The sequence below is a fragment of the Acanthopagrus latus genome, chromosome 22 (genome assembly GCF_904848185.1).
Source record: "Acanthopagrus latus isolate v.2019 chromosome 22, fAcaLat1.1, whole genome shotgun sequence".
NCBI lineage: Eukaryota > Metazoa > Chordata > Actinopteri > Spariformes > Sparidae > Acanthopagrus > Acanthopagrus latus.
In genome coordinates this window covers 24,978,985-24,988,238 of record NC_051060.1, presented here as the reverse complement: position 1 = coordinate 24,988,238, position 9,254 = coordinate 24,978,985, and the positions used below count along the sequence as shown (strand labels likewise).

The 9,254-nt window shown below is 47.0% G+C and overlaps 9 non-coding genes across 9 annotated transcripts; all 9 read right to left on the bottom strand.

Annotated features, from left to right (window-relative positions):
- Positions 1-3,786: 3,786 nt before the first annotated feature.
- Positions 3,787-3,858, bottom strand: trnap-cgg. Its single transcript has one exon. It is a non-coding gene; the product is annotated as a tRNA-Pro (tRNA).
- Positions 3,859-4,666: 808 nt separating this feature from the next.
- Positions 4,667-4,738, bottom strand: trnap-agg. The gene has a single exon. It is a non-coding gene; the product is annotated as a tRNA-Pro (tRNA).
- Positions 4,739-5,129: 391 nt separating this feature from the next.
- On the bottom strand, positions 5,130-5,201 carry trnap-ugg. The gene has a single exon. It is a non-coding gene; the product is annotated as a tRNA-Pro (tRNA).
- Positions 5,202-5,676: 475 nt separating this feature from the next.
- On the bottom strand, positions 5,677-5,748 carry trnap-cgg. The gene has a single exon. It is a non-coding gene; the product is annotated as a tRNA-Pro (tRNA).
- An 808-nt stretch (positions 5,749-6,556) lies between these two features.
- Positions 6,557-6,628, bottom strand: trnap-agg. The gene has a single exon. It is a non-coding gene; the product is annotated as a tRNA-Pro (tRNA).
- Positions 6,629-7,593: 965 nt separating this feature from the next.
- trnap-agg lies at positions 7,594-7,665 on the bottom strand. Its single transcript has one exon. It is a non-coding gene; the product is annotated as a tRNA-Pro (tRNA).
- Positions 7,666-8,046: 381 nt separating this feature from the next.
- trnap-ugg lies at positions 8,047-8,118 on the bottom strand. The gene has a single exon. It is a non-coding gene; the product is annotated as a tRNA-Pro (tRNA).
- A 373-nt stretch (positions 8,119-8,491) lies between these two features.
- Positions 8,492-8,563, bottom strand: trnar-ucg. Its single transcript has one exon. It is a non-coding gene; the product is annotated as a tRNA-Arg (tRNA).
- A 263-nt stretch (positions 8,564-8,826) lies between these two features.
- trnap-agg lies at positions 8,827-8,898 on the bottom strand. The gene has a single exon. It is a non-coding gene; the product is annotated as a tRNA-Pro (tRNA).
- Between the last annotated feature and the right edge of the window lie 356 nt (positions 8,899-9,254).

Genomic DNA, 9,254 nt, shown 5'->3' with positions numbered 1-9,254 from the left:
GGCTTTAATGTGACGTACCTGCATGAGCAGCCACAGTAACTTCTTCTAAACTGCTTTCAAAGAGAAGAGAAGCTTGGATAGTTTTTCAGCTCACAGCTCAACTCTCTGATGCATCACTGATTACTGTTTTATATTCCACTTATTGGTCTAATGATCATCTGAAGGTCTGAGCTCAAGAAACTAAATCCTCCCATATTCAGTCATCTTTACTGACCTGGACCACTCACACACACACGCACGCACGCACACACACACACACACACACACACACACACACACACGCACACACACGCACACACACACACACACACACACACACACACACACACACACACAGTCCATCTTCAGATTCATTCCACAGGACTCCCATCAGAGGACCCCAATAGTAAAGAGACCGTTATGAGCACATTTGCATGTCATTGTGAGAGAAATCACAGATTCTCGGGCAGAGTGTGTGTGTGCGTGTGTGTGCGTGTGTGTGTGTGTGTGTGTGTGTGTGTACATCCATATGGCCACCCAAAGTGTTTATGAATTCACTGGCGATGACATTATTGATTCGGGGCACTGCGGCGGTGGATTGACCCACACTCGTATTTTCTGAAGCTTTTTGGCTCAATAAGTCAGAAAAACATTTCAAGTGGTGTTTATAACACCAGACGGGAAACAGAGGACTATAAAGCAGTTCAGCAGGAGGGTCAGAACAAGCTGTGGGGGGAAAAAGACCAAATGATGACGGCGTTCTGGTTCTCCTGCTCAGCTCTGAGAGCCTGTGGAGGAGAAGCGGTGTATGATCTTCATGTTACAGTCGACCTGCGTGATCCGCTGTGTGTCGTGTTGGTGAGAAACACAACTGTTTAGAATAAAAGTCCACATGGTTCTTTAACACAGAACGAAGTGTGTGCAGCAGGGACGGTGATGAGCTGCACACGCTTCAGTGTTTCTGCATCTTCTGTCTTCATTATGTGAGACTTCAGCCTGACTGCAGAGATTTAACAGTCACATCGGAGTCACTAATCGTTCTCCTGCAGCTCTGAAAACTAAACCTGTCGTTGTTTCGGTTTAATGAGCGAGAGCGGCTCATTTATCTGACCAGTAAACCACCAACACTGGCCTTTTCAGCTGCCTAATTAAACTGATTAAAAGTCAAGGAGTCTTAATCACAGTGACAGGGGAGAGCTCACTGTGTGTGTGTGTGTGTGTGTGTGCGCGCATGTGTGCGTGTGTGTGTGTGTGTGTGTGTGTGTGTGTGTGCGCGTGTGTGTGTGTGTGTGTGTGTGTGTATGTGTGTGTGTCGGGGTCAGAGACAGTTTGACTGATCTTCTTTCATGAGGTGTTGCAGGTTAATGCAACAGCAGCACCAGTTCTTCACTTCACAGCTCCAATCTCACCTCCGGGTCAGTCCTCGGTGTGTGTGTGTGTGTGTGTGTGTGTGTGTGTGTGTGTGTGTGTGTGTGTGTGTGTGTGTGTGTGTGTGTGTGTGTGTGTGTGTGTGTGTGTGTGTGTGTGTGTGTGTGTGTGTGTGTGCGGTGGGTCTGAACCTGAGGCTGACTGTAGATCTGGTGCAGCTCGTTTGGATTTAATTGAATATGTTTGTGTGTCCTAATGTGGAGATTTTTATGTTGTTGAAATGCATCATAGCTGAAGTTAAAACTGTTCTCTTTAATTTTGGTGAGTTTAAAGTGTAAGAAGTTGAAATGATTCTCTGGATCCATTCTGAAGCTCCGGGCGGCTGTGCTAGAGCAGGTTGACTAGTGATCGGAAGATCACTGGTTCAAATCCCGGCTCCGGGCAGGGCTGAGCTGCATGTCAAAGTGTCCTTGAGCGAGATACTGAACCCCACATTGCTCATCAGTGAGGGCCCTGCGATGAGCTGGCGACTTATCCAGGGAGTACCCTGCCCTCGCCCTGAGACAAAGCTGGGATTGGCTCCAGCAGCAACACCCCGTGACCCCATGGAAAGGGATAAGCGGTTACGGATCATGACATGACATTCTGAAGCTCCCTTCAGCTTCTCAACAACAAGACGAGTCCCTCGGCCCGCTGCAGCCTGAGACCATCAGAGCAGGTCGATGTTTTCTCTGTTTACGTGAATATGACACAATGAGAAAACTTGTACATGGTCCATTTCTTTCTGGACCTGCTGATTGTCATCACGGTGCATTTCATGACTCGGGCTCCTAAACTAGCGTAAAGGCCTCAACAGAAGTGCTGTTTTAGGTTAACGACGTGTTGATGCTGCTGTCGCATGAATGTTGTGAGCTATAAACTAGAATAATCTGGAAATATTCAAAGTCATTTACTGTTTGTCCTGTGAACGTTATGTTTTCTTGCAGGCGTTTTGCCTGTCAGCCAGTTCTCCTTCACATTCAGTCTCAGTCAACATCGAATATTCAAAATGTTTCATACGTGGGGAAAAAAAGACGCAGGGAAAGAAAGTGATGAAGAATGACAGAGCGATCCTCAGCAGAGGCGTCGTGCTGAGCTGAACATCTGTGATGACCTGACTGAGGGAGAAGTGACTGCGGTCCACGTCTCCATCACAGCTGCTGCTCCTCATATGTGAATCCAGTTCATGAGTTCTGACCCGAGCCCTCACTGAGTCGACCTTGCAGTCATCCCAACCAACATCCCATCTATTAAAACCCACCTCGACTGCTACACTCCAGAATCAACAGCTTCAGTAAATATGACCCTATTTTCCATAAAACCCAGACGTGTCTGCAGTTTTATCAGCGTGTCGGAGGAAATCCTCCCTGCTCCCTCTCTGTCTGCTGGTGTTTACTGTATCAGGTGACGAGACAGAAAGACCATTAACGTCCACTCAGCAGAGCGGAGCGCTGCACGGCTGTCGCAGTTTATCGGCCAGCTTGGCTTTTAACTGTAGGACGAAAAAAATGTTTCACACACACTGAAGTGGAAGTGTGTGCACAAGGAGGGATGCAAGATATTTAGAAAAAAAAAAAAAAGAAGCAGAAAAAGAAATAAAGCATGAGGGACAATAAAGGGCAATAAGAAACTCACCAGAATACAGTTACATTTCTGCAAAACAGAGAAACATTGAAACATTTGTGATGTTTGCAGCTGTTTGTGGCGACAGAACCCAGAATTTTGAAGCCAAAACATAATGCGTTATCATGCCTCGACATAAAAACTGAAAGTTGAACCTGAAGAAGTTTCAACATATCTGCTGTTTGCAGAAATGCAAAATGCCAACATTTATTCTGGCGAGTGCGTTGAAAGGCTGACTGGTTTCCCACGCTACCATGCTAAGCTAGGCTATCCACATCCTGAGTCCAGCTCTGTGTGTAACCCACACGTTTATACTGACCACAGAAGAAGAGTGAGAAGTAGTATTGCTCGTGGAAAAATAAATACTTTCCTGAATGAACATATAAAGAGCCTGTAGTCCGTAGACACAGAAGAGTGGAGGGTCCACCTTTTGGCACAGCTGTGACTCCAGTCAATCACAGAGACATCAGAGAAAAGTGGTTGGTGCCAAACTACTTCCAGTCTTGGTGCTAAGCTGCAAATAAAGACCATCAGGTGATCTCAGCTGTTTATCTCATGAAATAGTGCTTGTCTGGGATTTGAAACCAGGACCTCCCGTACCCAAAGCAAGAATCATACCCATAGACCCACAAGCAACGGCGAGGGCTTCCTGGTAGAGGGAAAGACTCCAGGGAATCAAAGAAGTGGAGGGTCCATCATTTGGCACAGCTGTGCTGCCATTCTTGGTGCTAAGTTGCATATAAAGACGATAAAGTGGTCCTCTCAGCTGTTGAACCAGGGCTCGTCCGGGATTTGAACCCGGGACCTCTCGCACCCGAAGCGAGAATCATACCCCTAGACCAACGAGCCACAGCAAAGGGTGCCTGGTAGAGGGAACGACTCCAGTCAATCACGGAGACATCAGACAGAGAAAAGTGGAGGGTCCACCTTTTGGCACATTGGACCCATTCAAATATTAACACCGCACAGGTTGCTATCTCAAACAGAAGCATTAGAACATATGCAGAAAGCAATGCAAAGTCTTGCGCATTGGAGAATTGAAACATGCATTAAATACACGTGTGGCTCGACACAAGGGGGCCTATGGCTCAGGTCAAGAGTGAGTACCTCACCACTGTCTCTGTCCAAGACATCAATCAGTATATTCTGGATGGAAGCCGTTTACAAATTCAAATTTGGCCTCACTGACAACTCTAACGACAATCGTTTACACCCGGCATCAGGCAACTTCAACTTCTGCCGAACAACGTCCAGCAGAGCAAATGAACAAGGTGGTATCAATGACTGATAACGACCCCATTGAGGGTAAATACCTTGTATTCCCTGCCAGTCATTTACAACTCCCTCGTGGATCAGCTGCTTTACGAGAGAATGAACAAGGTGCTATCACCGAAATTGATAATGACGCCATTGGCACAGTCACAGAAAAAGAGCGTATAGCAATTGTGCTCTAACTTTGAAGCTGATCTTCTGTAGTTAGAAGTCTTGTTTAGAGTGTGGTCAAGCACAAACACTTTTGCGAGGCAACATGTACTGCAGATGTGCCTTGTGAGGGGAAGAGTCTACTTACTATTGTGCCAAGGCTGAGGGTCTATGCTTCCAAGCTTGGTGCTAAGCTACATATAAAGACCATAAGGTGCCCTCAGCTTTTGAAGAAGGGCTCGTCCGGGATTTGAACCCGGGACCTCTCGCACCCTAAGCGAGAATCATACCCCTAGACCAACGAGCCACAGCGAAGGCTTCCTGGTAGAAGGAAAGACTCCAGTCAATCACGGAGGCATCAGAGAAAAGTGGAGGGTCCTCCTGTTGGCACAACTGTGCCACCACACTTCCAGTCTTGGTGCTAAGCTGCAAATAAAGACCATCAGGTGATCTCAGCTGTTTATCTCATGAACCAGTGCTTGTCTGGGATTTGAAAACAGGACCTCTCGCACCAAAAGCAAGAATCATACCCGTAGACCCACAAGCCACAGCAAACGATACCTGGTAGAAGGAAAGACTCCCGGGAATCAAAGACACATCAGACAGAGAGAAGTGGAGAGTACACCATTTGGCACAGCTTTCAAGCTTGGTGCTAAGCTACATATAAAGACCATAAGGCGCTCTCAGCTCTTGAAGCAGGGCTCGTCCGGGATTTGAACCCGGGACCTCTCGCACCCAAAGCGAGAATCATACCCCTAGACCAACGAGCCACAGCAAAGGGTGCCTGGTAGAGGGAAGGACTCCAGTCAATCACGGAGACATCAGAGAAAAAACACTTTTGGGAGGCAACATGTACTGCAGATGTGAGGAGAAGAGTTTACTTACTTACTATTGTAAGTAAGGGCTCGTCCAAGGCTGAGGGCTCGGCATCAGAGAAAAGTGGAGGCACAACTGTGCCACCACACTTTCAGTCTTGGTGCTAAGCTGCAAATAAAGACCATCAGGTGATCTCAGCTGTTTATCTCATGAACCAGTGCTTGTCTGGGATTTGAAACCAGGACCTCTCGCACCAAAAGCAAGAATCATACCCATAGACCCACAAGCCACAGCAAAGGATACCTGCTAGAAGGAAAGACTCCAGGGAATCAAAGACACATCAGACAGAGAGAAGTGGAGGGTCCATGCTTCCAAGCTTGGTGCTAAGCTACATATAAAGACCATAAGGTCCTCTCAGCTGTTGAAGCAGGGCTCGTCCGGGATTTGAACCCGGGACCTCTCGCACCCGAAGCGAGAATCATACCCCTAGACCAACGAGCCACAGCAAAGGGTGCCTGGTAGAGGGAACGACTCCAGTCAATCACGGAGACATCAGACAGAGAAAAGTGGAGGGTCCACCTTTTGGCACATTGGACCCATTCAAATATTAACACCGCACAGGTTGCTATCTCAAACAGAAGCATTAGAACATATGCAGAAAGCAATGCAAAGTCTTGCGCATTGGAGAATTGAAACATGCATTAAATACACGTGTGGATCGACACAAGGGGGCCTATGGCTCAGGTCAAGAGTGAGTACCTCACCACTGTCTCTGTCCAGGACATCAATCAGTATATTCTGGATGGAAGCCGTTTACAAATTCAAATTTGGCCTCACTGACAACTCTAACGACAATCGTTTACACCCGGCATCAGGCAACTTCAACTTCTGCCGAACAACGTCCAGCAGAGCAAATGAACAAGGTGGTATCAATGACTGATAACGACCCCATTGAGGGTAAATACCTTGTATTCCCTGCCAGATATTTACAACTCCCTCGTGGATCAGCTGCTTTACGAGAGAATGAACAAGGTGCTATCACCGAAATTGATAATGACGCCATTGGCACAGTCACAGAAAAAGAGCGTATAGCAATTGTGCTCTAACTTTGAAGCTGATCTTCTGTAGTTAGAAGTCTTGTTTAGAGTGTGGTCAAGCACAAACACTTTTGCGAGGCAACATGTACTGCAGATGTGCCTTGTGAGGGGAAGAGTCTACTTACTATTGTGCCAAGGCTGAGGGTCTATGCTTCCAAGCTTGGTGCTAAGCTACATATAAAGACCATAAGGTGCCCTCAGCTTTTGAAGAAGGGCTCGTCCGGGATTTGAACCCGGGACCTCTCGCACCCTAAGCGAGAATCATACCCCTAGACCAACGAGCCACAGCGAAGGCTTCCTGGTAGAGGAAAAGACTCCAGTCAATCACGGAGGCATCAGAGAAAAGTGGAGGGTCCTCCTGTTGGCACAACTGTGCCACCACACTTCCAGTCTTGGTGCTAAGCTGCAAATAAAGACCATCAGGTGATCTCAGCTGTTTATCTCATGAACCAGTGCTTGTCTGGGATTTGAAAACAGGACCTCTCGCACCAAAAGCAAGAATCATACCCGTAGACCCACAAGCCACAGCAAACGATACCTGGTAGAAGGAAAGACTCCAGGGAATCAAAGACACATCAGACAGAGAGAAGTGGAGAGTACACCATTTGGCACAGCTGTGCTACCATGCTTTCAAGCTTGGTGCTAAGCTACATATTGGGAAATTGAAACACACATTAAACACACGCAGGGCTCAACCCAGGAGGGTTTATGCCTCAGGTCCGACATCAATCAGTGTATTCTGGATGGGAGTCCTTTACACATTCAAATTTGGCCTCACTGACAACTCTAACGACAATCGTTTACACCCGGCATCAGGCGACTTCAACGGCTGCCGAACAACGTCCAGCAAATGAACAAGGCGGTATCAATGACTGATAACGACCCCATTGAGGGTAAATACCTTGTATTCCCTGCCAGATATTTACAACTCCCTCGTGGATCAGCTGCTTTATGAGAGAATGAACAAGGTGCTATCACCAAAATTGATAATGACGCCATTGGCACAGTCACAGAAAAAGAGCGTATAGCAATTGTGCTCTAACTTTGAAGCTGATCTTCTGTAGTTAGAAGTCTTGTTTAGAGTGTGGTCAAGCACAAACACTTTTGCGAGGCAACATGTACTGCAGATGTGCCTTGTGAGGGGAAGAGTCTACTTACTTACTATTGTGCCAAGGCTGAGAGTCTATGCTTCCAAGCTTGGTGCTAAGCTACATATAAAGACCATAAGGTGCCCTCAGCTTTTGAAGAAGGGCTCGTCCGGGATTTGAACCCGGGACCTCTCGCACCCTAAGCGAGAATCATACCCCTAGACCAACGAGCCACAGCGAAGGCTTCCTGGTAGAAGGAAAGACTCCAGTCAATCACGGAGGCATCAGAGAAAAGTGGAGGGTCCTCCTGTTGGCACAACTGTGCCACCACACTTCCAGTCTTGGTGCTAAGCTGCAAATAAAGACCATCAGGTGATCTCAGCTGTTTATCTCATGAACCAGTGCTTGTCTGGGATTTGAAAACAGGACCTCTCGCACCAAAAGCAAGAATCATACCCGTAGACCCACAAGCCACAGCAAACGATACCTGGTAGAAGGAAAGACTCCAGGGAATCAAAGACACATCAGACAGAGAGTACACCATTTGGCACAGCTTTCAAGCTTGGTGCTAAGCTACATATAAAGACCATAAGGCGCTCTCAGCTCTTGAAGCAGGGCTCGTCCGGGATTTGAAGCCGGGACCTCTCGCACCCAAAGCGAGAATCATACCCCTAGACCAACGAGCCGCAGCAGAGGATGCCTGGTAGAGGGAAGGACTCCAGTCAATCACGGAGACATCAGACAGAGAAAAAACACTTATCAATGACTGATAACGACCCCATTGAGGGTAAATACCTTGTATTCCCTGCCAGTCATTTACAACTCCCTCGTGGGGACGAGAGAATGAACAAGGTGCTATCACCGAAATTTCATAATGCCATTGGCACAGTCACAGAAAAAGCATGTATAGCAATTGTGCTCTAACTTTGAAGCTGATCTTCTGTAGTTAGAAGTCTTGTTTAGAGTGTGGTCAAGCACAATCACTTTTGCGAGGTAACATGTACTGCAGATGTGCCTTATGAGGGGAAGAGTTTACTTACTATTGTGACTCAAGGCTAAGGGCTCGTCCGGGATTTGAACCCGGGACCTCTCACTCCGAAAGCGAGAATCAGACCCCTAGACCAACGAGCCACAGCAAGGGCTTCCTGGTAGAGGGAAAGACTCCAGTCAATCACAGAGAGCATGAACAAGGTGCTATCACCAAAATTGATAACGACGCCATTGGCACAGTCACAGAATAAGAGTGTATAGTAATTGTGCTCTAACTTTGAAGCTGATGTACTTTAGTTAGAAGTCTTGTTTAGAGTGTGTTCAAGCAGAAACACTTTTGGGAGGCAACATGTACTGCAGTGCTCTGGAAAGAGTTTACTTACTCACTATTGTGCTATGAACGAGGGCTCGTCTGGGATTTGAACCCAGGACCTCTCGCACCCTAAGCAAGAATTATACCCCTAGATCAACGAGCCCTGTAAGTGAAGACTTTGTAGCTTATACTGCCTCACATAAGCAGAGTAGTCGTTCAAGAATATTTCAGGATTCGAGCCATTTACAATTTGAAATTTTATATATTATTTATATTCATATATAATATTTGATTCATAAGAGTGCGATTTCAGGAAATGAGGCGCCACAGGGACGGACTGAGAGTGGTGGACCGAGTCTCCAACAGTGAGTCCAGGACATCACAACAACCTGAGAGCACTCTGCAGACGGGGCGGACCAACCTGTGAATGGACGGCAGCCAGGTGTTAATTGGATGGAAGGTGCTAAAACCACACATGAAGCAAAGACATGAACACAGTTTATTGACTTTTGCAAGCCT